Raw genomic sequence first — 10741 nt, 5'->3', positions numbered from 1 at the left:
ATAGTTAACTTTGGTCTAAGTTTAGAATGTTACTTGAGTAGCAAAGTTAGTCTCAAAGGTGGCCAAGCAAGATAGCACCCCTCATGATTAGTGCTAGTGCTAATGAATAAAATTGACTACTCTAGATGGGAACTTGTGATTTGAAATGAATTTGAAAACTTTGGAATGATGAGTCATTCCATTGAATGATTTTTGAAGGTGAATATGACTTGAAGGAGATGGTAAATTTTTACTAAAACTGATATTGGTTTTGGATGCGATACCTTTCCAATTTTTGAGTACCCCCACAATACCTGATTATGGGTAGGGCTTAACTGGAAGTTTATACATCTTAGTATGGGTTCCCTCTGAACAAGCATCATAGGGGTTATGCCGAGGCTGCCTCCGTTGTATGAGAAATGATGTGAAATGAGGTGAATTGTACGGCCAAGCCTCGTGCAGTTCCCAGGTTGACAGTTGGTCTTCACTGGGAGGCCAAGCTCATGGGGAGAGGTGCCTATACTAGGGTTTGTAAGTGAAAGGTTATGGTTGATGATCCGCGTACCGTGTTACGATGATTCGGGGTTATCCTCGACGGATGAAATCAAATGTTGTGGCAGAAGTGTGCAACCTCTGCAGAGTGTAAATCTATTCGAATAGCCATGTCCACGGTTACAGACGGTTGGAAAGGCCATACAGTTTCCGGTGTCAGTTATTTCTTGAAAATGTTGATGAAGTGAATGGTGACTTGGTTTTGAATCACAACTGAGTTGTGGGAATGACACTAATATTCCCACTTGAGTTAGTTAGCACAAGAAAGAGTTTTTATCAAATACTTGTGAACTAAAATTGGCTTTATGCAAAAGAAACTAGAGCTTAGCACCCCTTACTAGAATTGATAGCACTTACACTAGTATTAGTTTGCGAGTACTTAAAGTACTCACGGCTGTGTCCCTGGCTATTCAAATGGCCAGAATATGAAGGTGAACAGAACTACCAAGGAGATGACCAGCAGGACGTCTACGACAACTAGGAGTCTTCCGACGTCAAGCGTTGGCCTGTGGACTAGAGAGTCCTCTTTTATTTACGCTTCCGCTATGAACTTTGTGAGACAATATGGTTTGTAATGAATGATGACTATGATATTCGACTATTATGCCTCGCAACAACAATATTCCTGGGATTGCGATGAATGACATAATAGGCATCCGGACTTAAAAATCCGGGTGTTGACAAGTTGGTATCAGAGCCATTGTTTGACCTTAGAAGACCCTAGTTAGAATGGACGTTCAGAAAAACTTAACTTTGAAATCAAATAAAGGGAATATTTATGAAAAGTTATTCATACTCTTGTCTTTGAGGCCTTTTCAAAATGATGAATCATGCTCTTCTTTATGAATCTACCTAAAATTTTGACACACTTGTTGCACTTCTCTAACTTACTTATCCATTTCGCTTTCAGATGGAGCCCAATGAACCCATCAACACCAAGTTCTACCAGCTTGTGAATGGAGGGAGCTTGATCTTTGAGCATGACCTCAACGCCGTCTCGGACTTTCTTGGACGCCCTCACCCCGAGTTCCACGGAATCGAGGTGAACGACCAGCCCTGAGGGGAGCTGCAGTGGATCATCACCGCTGACTTGAGGGGTAAGATGGAGCCTCCTACCTCTGAGAGGATCATCTTCTCCTTCAGGGAGAGAAACTGGCTGGACGGACTGGCACGTGCTCTTCAGGAAGCACTCGCCCGTCTGTGCGGGCAGAACGCGGTGGCACTCTTAGCGTCTGATGCGTGCAGTTAACACACGTCCGTTGGGAACCCCAAGAGGAAGGTGTGATGCAGACAGTAGCAAGTTTTCCCTCAGAAAGAAACCAAGGTTTATCGAATCAGGAGGAGCCAAGAAGCACGTTGAAGGTTGATGGTGGCGGAATGTAATGCGGCGCAACACCAGGGATTCCGGCGCCAACGTGGAACCTGCACAACACAACCAAAGTACTTTGCCCCAACGAAACCGTGAGGTTGTCAATCTCACCGGCTTGCTGTAACAAAGGATTAACCGTATTGTGTGGAAGATGATTGTTTGCAGAAAACAGTAAAACAAGTATTGCGATAGATTGTATGTGATGTAAAGAATAGGACCGGGGTCCACAGTTCACTAGAGGTGTCTCTCCCATAAGATAAAAGCATGTTGGGTGAACAAATTACAGTCGGACAATTGACAAATAGAGAGGGCATAACAATGCACATACATGGCATGATAAATATAGTGAGATTTAATTGGGCATTACGACAAAGTACATAGACCGCTATCCAGCATGCATCTATGCCTAAAAGTCCACCTTCGAGGTTATCATCCGAACCCCTTCCAAGTATTAAGTTGCAAACAACGAGACAATTGCATTAAGTATGGTGCGTAATGTAATCAATAACTACATACTTAGACATAGCATCAATGTTTTATCCCTAGTGGCAACAAGCACATCCACAACCTTAGAACTTTCTCGTCACTTGTCCCAGATTTAATGGAGGCATGAACCCACTATCGAGCATAAATACTCCCTCTTGGAGTTAAGAGCAAAAACTTGGCCGAGCCTCTACTAATAACGGAGAGCATGCAAGATCATAAACAACACATAGGTAATAACTTGATAGTTAACATAACATAGTATTCTCTATCCATCGGATCCCGACAAACACAACATATAGTATTACAGATAGATGATCTTGATCATGTTAGGCAGCTCACAAGATCCAACAATGAAGCACAATGAGGAGAAGACAACCATCTAGCTACTTCTATGGACCCATAGTCCAGGGGTGAACTACTCACTCATCACTCCGGAGGCGACCATGGCGGTGAAGAGTCCTCCGGGAGATGAATCCCCTCTCCGGCAGGGTGCCGGAGGAGATCTCCAGAATTTCCCGAGATGGGATTGGCGGCGGCGGCGTCTCAGTAATGTTTTCCATATCGTGGCTCTCGGTACTGGGGGTTTTGCGATGGAGGCTATTTGTAGGCGGAAGGGCAGGTAAAGAGGCGGCACGAGGGGCCCAGACGACAGGCCGGCGCGGCCAGGGCCTGGGCCGCGCCGCCCTGGTGTCTGGCCACCTCGTGGCCCCACTTCGACTCTCCTTCGGTCTTCTGGAAGCTTCATGGCAAAATAGGACCCTGGGCGTTGATTTCGTCCAATTCCGAGAATATTTCTTTACTAGGATTTCTGAAACCAAAAACAGCAGAAAACAACAACTGGCTCTTCGGCATCTTGTTAATAGGTTAGTTCCAGAAAATGCACGAATATGACATAAAGTGTGCATAAAACATGTAGATATCATCAATAATATAGCATGGAACATAAGAAATTATCGATACGTCGGAGACGTATCAGCATCCCAAGCTTAGTTCTCGCTCGTCCCGAACGGTGTAAAATGATAACAAAGATAATTTCTGGAGTGACATGCCATCATAACCTTGATCATACTATTGTAAACATATGTAATGAATGCAGCGATCAAAACAATGGTAATGACATGAGTAAACAAGTGAATCATAAAGCAAAGACTTTTCATGAATAGTACTTAAAGACAAGCATCAATAATTCCTGCATAAGAGTTAACTCATAAAGCAATAAATCAAAGTAAAGGTATTGAAGCAACACAAAGGAAGATTAAGTTTCAGCGGTTGCTTTCAACTTATAACATGTATATCTCATGGATAATTGTCAACATAGAGTAATATAATAAGTGCAATATGCAAGTATGTAGGAATCAATGCACAGTTCACACAAGTGTTTGCTTCTTGAGGTGGAGATAAATAGGTGAACTAACTCAACATAAAAGGAAAAAAGAATGGTCCTTCAAAGAGGAAAGCATCGATTGCTATATTTGTGCTAGAGCTTTTATTTTGAAAACATGAAACAATTTTGTCAACGGTAGTAATAAAGCATATGAGTTATGTAAATTATATCTTACAAGTTGCAAGCCTCATGCATAGTATACTAATAGTGCCCGCACCTTGTCCTAATTAGCTTGGACTACCGGATCATCGCAATACACATGTTTTAACCAAGTGTCACAATGGGGTACCTCCATGCCGCTCGTACAAAGGTCTAAGGAGAAAGCTCGCATTTTGGATTTCTCGCTTTTGATTATTCTCAACTTAGACATCCATACCGGGACAACATGGACAACAGATAATGGACTCCTCTTTAATGCATAAGCATGTGGCAACAATTAGTGTTCTCATATGAGATTGAGGATATATGTCCAAAACTGAAACTTCCACCATGAATCATGGCTTTAGTTAGCGGCCCAATGTTCTTCTCTAACAATATGCATGCTCCAACCATTAAGGTGGTAGATCTCTCTTACTTCGGACAAGACGGACATGCATAGCAACTCACATGATATTCAACAAAGAATAGTTGATGGCGTCCCCAGAAACATGGTTATCGCACAACAAGCAACTTAATAAGAGATAAAGTGCATAAGTACATATTCAATACCACAATAGTTTTTAAGATATTTGTCCCATGAGCTATATATTGTACGAATGATGGAATTTTAAAGGTAGCACTCAAGAAATTAACTTTGGAATGGCGGAGAAATACCATGTAGTAGGTTGGTATGGTGGACACAAATGGCATAGTGGTTGGCTCAAGGATTTTGGATGCATGAGAAGTATTCCCTCTCGATACAAGGTTTAGGCTAGCAAGGTTATTTGAAACAAACACAAAGATGAACGGTGCAGCAAAACTCACATAAAAGAGATATTGTAAACATTATAAGACTCTACACCGTCTTCCTTGTTGTTCAAAACTCAATACTAGAAATTATCTAGACTTTAGAGAGACCAAATATGCAAACCAAATTAGCAAGCTCTAAGTGTTTCTTCATTAATGGGTGCAAAGTATATGATGCAAGAGCTTAAACATGAGCACAACAATTGCCAAGTATCAAATTATTCAAGACATTTTAGAATTACTACATGTAGCATTTCCCGATTCCAACCATATAACAATTTAACGAAGAAGATTCAACCTTCGCCATGAATACTATGAGTAAAGCCTAAGGACATATTTGTCCATATGCAACAGCGGAGCGTGTCTCTCTCCCATACGAGTGAATGCTAGGATCCATTTTATTCAAACAAAAACAAAAACAAAAACAAAAACAAACCGACGCTCCAAGCAAAGTACATAAGATGTGACGGAATAAAAGTATAGTTTCGGGGGAGGAACTCGATAATGTTGTCGATGAAGAAGGGGATGCCTTGGGCATCCCCAAGCTTAGACGCTTGAGTCTTCTTAGAATATGCAGGGGTGAACCACCGGGGCATCCCCAAGCTTAGAGCTTTCACTCTCCATGATCATATTGCATCATACTCCTCTCTTGATCCTTGAAAACTTCCTCCACACCAAACTCGAAACAACTCATTAGAGGGTTAGTGGACAATAAAAATTAACATGTTCAGAGGTGACACAATCATTCTTAACACTTCTGGACATTGCATAAAGCTACTTGGACATTAATGGATCAAAGAAATTCATCCAACATAGCAAAAGAGGCAATGCGAAATAAAAGGCAGAATCTGTCAAAACAGAACAGTCCGTAAAGATGGATTTTATTGAGGCACCAGACTTGCTCAAATGAAAATGCCCAAATTGAATGAAAGTTGCGTACATATCTGAGGATCACGCACGTAAATTGGCTTAATTTTCTAAGCTACCTACAGGGAGGCAGGTCGAAATTCGTGACAGCAAAGAAATCTGAAACTGCGCAGTAATCCAAATCTAGTATTCACTTTACTATCAAAGACTTTACTTGGCACAACAAAACACAAAACTAAGATAAGGAGAGGTTGCTACAGTAGTAAACAACTTCCAAGACTCAAATATAAAACAAAAATACTGTAGTAAAAACATGGGTTGTCTCCCATAAGCGCATTTCTTTAACGCCTTTCAGCTAGGCGCAGAAAGTGTAAATCAAGTATTATCAAGAGACGAAGTATCAACATCATAATTTGTTCTAATAATAGAATCAAAAGGTAACTTCATTCTCTTTCTAGGGAAGTGTTCCATACCTTTCTTGAGAGGAAACTGATATTTAATATTACCTTCCTTCATATCAATAGTAGCACCAACGGTTCGAAGAAAATGTCTTCCCAATATAATGGGGCAAGATGCATTGCATTCAATATCCAAGACAACAAAATCAACGGGGACAAGGTTATTGTTAACCATAATATGAACATTATAAACTCTCCCCAAAGGTTTCTTTTTAGCATTATCAGCGAGATTAACATCCATATAACAATTTTTCAATGGTGGCAAGTCAAGCATATCATAGACTTTCTTAGGCATAACAGAAATATTTGCACCAAGATCACATAAAGCATTACAATCAAAATCATTGACCCTCATTTTAATGATGGGCTCCCAACCATCTTCTAGCTTTCTAGGAATAGAAGTTTCAAGTTTTAGTTTCTCTTCTCTAGCTTTTATGAGAGCATTTGTAATATGTTTTGTGAAAGCCAAGTTTACAACGCTAGCATTGGGACTCTTAGCAAGTTTTTGTAAGAACTTTATAACTTCAGAGATGTGTCAATCATCAAAATCTAAATCATTATGAGCTACAGCAATGGGATCATTGTCCCCAAGGTTGGAAAAAATTTCAGCAGCTTTATCACAAGCAATTTCAGCAGCTTTAGCAATTTCAGTGCAGTTTTGTACGCTTTGCACTAGGAGCAGGAACATTGCCAACACCAATTATTTTACCATTGATAGTAGGAGGTGCAGCAACATGTGAGGAATCAACATTACTTGTGGTGGTAATAGTCCAAACTTTAGCTACATTATTCTCTTTAGCTAGTTTTTCATTTTCTTCTCTATCCCACCTAGCACGCAATTCAGCCATTAATATTATATTCTCATTAATTCTAACTTGGATGGCATTTGCTGTAGTAACAATTTTATTTTCAATATCCCTATTAGGCATAACTTTCGATTTCAAAAGATCAACATCAGAGGCAAGACTATCAACCTTAGAAGCGAGAATATCAATTTTATTGAGCTTTTCCTCAACAAATTTGTTAAAGGCAGTTTGTGTACTAATAAATTCTTTAAGCATAGCTTCAAGTCCAGGGGGTGTGTTCCTATTATTATTGTAAGAATTCCCATAAGAATTAGCATAACCGTTACCATTATTATAAGGATATGGCCTATAGTTATTAGTAGAATTGTTCCGATAAGCATTTTTGTTGAAATTATTATTTTTAATGAAGTTTACATCAACATGTTCTTCTTGGGCAACCAATGAAGCTAACGGAACATTATTAGGATCAACATTAGTCCTATCATTCACAAGCATAGACATAATAGCATTAATCTTATCATTCAAGGAAGAGGATTCTTCAACAGAATTTACCTTCTTACCTTGTGGAGCTCTTTCCGTGTGCCATTCAGAGTAATTAATCAACATATTATCAAGGAGCTTTGTTGCTTCACCAAGAGTGATGGACATAAAGGTACCTCCAGCAGCTGAATCCAATAAATTCCGCGAAGAAAAATTTAGGCCTGCATAAAAGGTTTGGATGATCATCCAAGTTGTCAGTCCATGGGTTGGGCAATTCTTTACCAAAGATTTCATTCTCTCCCATGCTTGAGCAACATGTTCATTATCTAATTGCTTGAAATTCATTATGCTACTTCTCAAAGATATAATTTTAGCAGGGGGATAATATCTACCAATAAAAGCATCCTTGCATTTAGTCCAGGAATCAATACTATTCTTAGGCGAGAGATAGCAACCAATCTTTAGCTCTTCCTCTTAATGAGAAAGGAAACAATTTCAATTTAATAATATCACCATCTACATCCTTATACTTTTGCATTTCACATAGTTCAACAAAATTATTAAGATGGGCAGCAGCATCATCACAACTAACACCAGAAAATTACTCTCGCATAACAAGATTCAGTAAAGCAGGTTTAATTTCAAAGAATTCTGCTGTGGTAGCAGGTGGAGCAATAGGTGTGCATAAGAAATCATTATTATTTGTGGTTGTGAAGTCACACAACTTAGTATTTTCAGGGGTGGCCATTTTAGCAGTAGTAAATAAAGCAAACTAGATAAAATAAATGCAAGTAAACTAATTTTTTTGTGTTTTTGATATAGCAAACAAGATAGTAAATAAAGTAAAGCTAGCAACTAATTTTTTTGTGTTTTGATATAATGCAGCAAACAAAGTAGTAAATAAAGTAAAGCAAGACAAAAACAAAGTAAAGAGATTGGGAAGTGGAGACTCCCCTTGCAGCGTGTCTTGATCTCCCCAGCAACGGCGCCAGAAAACAGTCTTGAGGCGTGCAGTTCACACACGTCCGTTGGGAACCCCAAGAGGAAGGTGTGATGCAGACAGTAGCAAGTTTTCCCTCAGAAAGAAACCAAGGTTTATCGAACCAGGAGGAGACAAGAAGCACGTTGAAGGTTGATGGTGGCGGAATGTAATGCGGCGCAACACCGGGATTCCGGCGCCAACGTGGAACCTGCACAACACAACCAAAGTACTTTGCCCCAACGAAACAGATGAGGTTGTCAATCTCACCGGCTTGCTGTAACAAAGGATTAACCATATTGTGTGGAAGATGATTGTTTGCAGAAAACGATAGAAACAAGTATTGCAATAGATTGTATGCGATGTAAAGAATAGGACCGGGGTCCACAGTTCACTAGAGGTGTCTCTCCCATAAGATAAAAGCATGTTGGGTGAACAAATTACAGTCGGACAATTGACAAATAGAGAGGGCATAACAATGCACATACATGGCATGATAAATATAGTGAGATTTAATTGGGCATTACGACAAAGTACATAGACCGCTATCCAGCATGCATCTATGCCTAAAAAGTCCACCTTCAGGTTATCATCCGAACCCCTTCCAGTATTAAGTTGCAAACAATAGACAATTGCATTAAGTATGGTGCGTAATGTAATCAATAACTACATCCTTAGACATAGCATCCATGTTTTATCCCTAGTGGCAACAAAGACATCCACAACCTTAGAACTTTCCGTCACTCGTCCCGCATTTAATGGAGGCATGAACCCACTATCGAGCATAAATACTCCCTCTTGGAGTTAAGAGCAAAAACTTGGCCGGAGCCTCTACTAATAACGGAGAGCATGCAAGATCATAAACAACACATAGGTAATAACTTGATAATTAACATAACATAGTATTCTCTATCCATCGGATCCCGACAAACACAACATATAGTATTACGGATAGATGATCTTGATCATGTTAGGCAGCTCACAAGATCCAACAATGAAGCACAATGAGGAGAAGACAACCATCTAGCTATCGCTATGGACCCATAGTTCAGGGGTGAACTACTCACTCATCACTCCGGAGGCGACCATGGCGGTGAAGAGTCCTCCGGGAGATGAATCCCCTCTCCCGGCAGGTGTCTGGAGGAGATCTCCGAATCCCCCGAGATGGGATTGGCGGCGGCGGCGTCTCGATAAGGTTTTCCGTATCGTGGCTCTCGGTACTGGGGTTTCGCGACGGAGGCTATTTGTAGGCGGAAGGGCAAGTAAAGAGGCGGCACGAGGGGCCCGGACGACAGGCCGGCGCGGCCGGGGCCCGGGCCGCGCCGCCCTCGGTGTCCGGCCACCTCGTGGCCCCACTTCGACTCTCCTTCGGTCTTCCGGAAGCTTCGTGGCAAAATAGGACCCTGGGCGTTGATTTCGTCCAATTCCGAGAATATTTCTTTACTAGGATTTCGAAACCAAAAACAGCAGTAAAATAGCAACCGGCTCTTCGGCATCTTGTTAATAGGTTAGTTCCGGAAAATGCACGAATATGACATAAAGTGTGCATAAAACATGTAGGTAATCATCAACAATGTGGCATAGAGACATGAATTATTCACACGGCCTGAGACGACCGTCCTGAGACGATCAAGCATCCCCAAGTTCACTATACTCGTCCCGGCAAGGTGCAAAACCGAGCAATAAAGATGGATTTCGCTGATACGCCACCGCGAACCTGACCATACTATTTCGTAAAGATATGAAGTGACGAAATGTAAAGACCAAAACAATGGTAATGACATTGAGTCAACAAAGTGGAATCATAAAGCAAAGACTTTTCATGAATAGTACTTCCAAGACAAGCATCAACAAGTCTTGCGCAAGGGAGTTAACTCATAAAGCTAATCAAAGTGAAGGCATTGAAGCAAACATTAAAGGAAGACGAAGTCTTCAGCTGTATGCTTTCAACTTCAGAACACGTAGACCCCAGCGACAATTGTCAACATAGAGGCAACATAACAAGTGCAACATGCAAGCATGTAGGAATCCATGCACTAGCCTCACAAGCGTGTCGATCTTCTGAGGTGTAGAGATAGTGAACCGACTCAACATAAAAGTAAAGAGAACAGTCCTTCAAAGAGGAAAGCATCGATTGCTATATTTGTGCTAGAGCTTTTATTTTGAAAACATGAACAATTTTGTCAACGGTAGTAATAAAGCATGAGTTATGAAAATATATCTTACAAGTTGCAAGCCTCATGCATAGTATACTAATAGTGCCCGCACCTTGTCCTAATTAGCTTGGACTACCTGATCTTTGCACCATGTTTTAACCAAGTGTCACAATGGCACTACGCTCTCGTACAAAGGCTCCAAGGAGAAAGCTCGCATTTTGGATTTCTCGCTTTTGATTATTCTCAACTTAGACATCCATGTTCTGGGACAACATGGACA

The sequence above is a fragment of the Lolium rigidum genome, chromosome 5, assembly GCF_022539505.1.
Source record: "Lolium rigidum isolate FL_2022 chromosome 5, APGP_CSIRO_Lrig_0.1, whole genome shotgun sequence".
Taxonomy (NCBI): Eukaryota; Viridiplantae; Streptophyta; class Magnoliopsida; order Poales; family Poaceae; genus Lolium; species Lolium rigidum.
This window is presented reverse-complemented; position numbering follows the sequence as displayed.